The sequence below is a fragment of the Salvia splendens genome, chromosome 1 (genome assembly GCF_004379255.2).
Source record: "Salvia splendens isolate huo1 chromosome 1, SspV2, whole genome shotgun sequence".
Lineage (NCBI taxonomy): Eukaryota > Viridiplantae > Streptophyta > Magnoliopsida > Lamiales > Lamiaceae > Salvia > Salvia splendens.
This window is the reverse complement of record NC_056032.1, coordinates 30,157,591-30,158,728: the sequence shown is the minus strand read 5'-3', so window position 1 is coordinate 30,158,728 and position 1,138 is coordinate 30,157,591. Positions and strand designations below refer to the sequence as shown.

Here is a 1,138-nt window from a genome sequence, read left to right as displayed (position 1 = left end):
ATTTAGCTAACTCTTAGTTTAGTTTTAGGTAGTTTTGTTCGCACTCTAGCACACACTTTTTATAGTACTTACCCCGAAGTTGTCGAGAGGTCTCGCTTTCGGTAATAGGAATTATATTGTGCTTGTGCTTGGTGTATTTTCTGTTGTGTAGGTAAAAATAAAAATAAAAAAAGTGAATGCACACGCGATCACAGGGTACACCACCGTTTGGGTTGCTCTGTTATCAAAGAAGAAGAGTTAGAGGATCGCCTACTGAAATCTTCCCGGACTATCCGAGTCCAATCAGAGGCAACTTGTTCAGCGAGCCGAGTACAGAAAGAGATTCAGAATCAGAAAGTGAGATGGCAGATAACAATGAGATACCACCACCTGTTGTGAGGTTTGGCGATACACTGAGATCGGGAATTGAGTACCCCGGAGAGTTTGCTTATGCGAACAACAACATCAACATTCCACCTCACTATATTAGTTTGGTGAATGGGGGGAATCTTTTCCATGGACGGGATGATGAGGACCCGGTGAGCCACCTCAATGCCTTCTACGAGTTGACGAACTCTCACAGACCCCCGAATGTGGAACACAATCTAATCAAGAGGGTCTTATTCCCATTCTCTCTGAGGGAGAAAGCAAGAGCTTGGTATGACTCTATCCCGGGCTACAACATAGCAACGTTCCAAGAGTTGAAGACGTTGTTCCTCTTGGAATACAATTCTCCTATGAAGATTGAGAAGTTGAGAGAGGAGATCACCTCTTTCCGACAAAAGTATGACGAGTCCTTCGCGGAAGCATGGAAGAGATTCACGGAATTGATAAGGAAATGCCCAAGTCACGGACTAGCTCCGGGGCATGACCTTTTGAAATTCTACAAGGGACTCAACAGTGAAGGCACGGGATTGGTGACTGCAGGTTCGAATGGGAACCTAGATGATCTAACTCACGATGAGGTGAGGGCTTTGTTTCAAAGGCTGGCCAACAATCAACGGAATTGGCACAATCCAAGGCGAGGGGCTGATAGAGCGGGAGATACATTTGGTGCTACCAAGGATGCGGAAAGAGTGACCGCAATTGAGGCTCAACTGGCGGACATTAGCACTCAAATGTCGTCGATGACAAAGGCAGTTAAATCTCTTCAACTGAC

General features: G+C 45.6%; 1 non-coding gene across 1 annotated transcript; it reads right to left on the bottom strand.

The window, feature by feature from the left end:
- Nucleotides 1-728: 728 nt before the first annotated feature.
- LOC121758010 lies at nt 729-835 on the bottom strand. The gene has a single exon (XR_006041302.1). It is a non-coding gene; the product is annotated as a small nucleolar RNA R71 (small nucleolar RNA).
- Nucleotides 836-1,138: the final 303 nt, after the last annotated feature.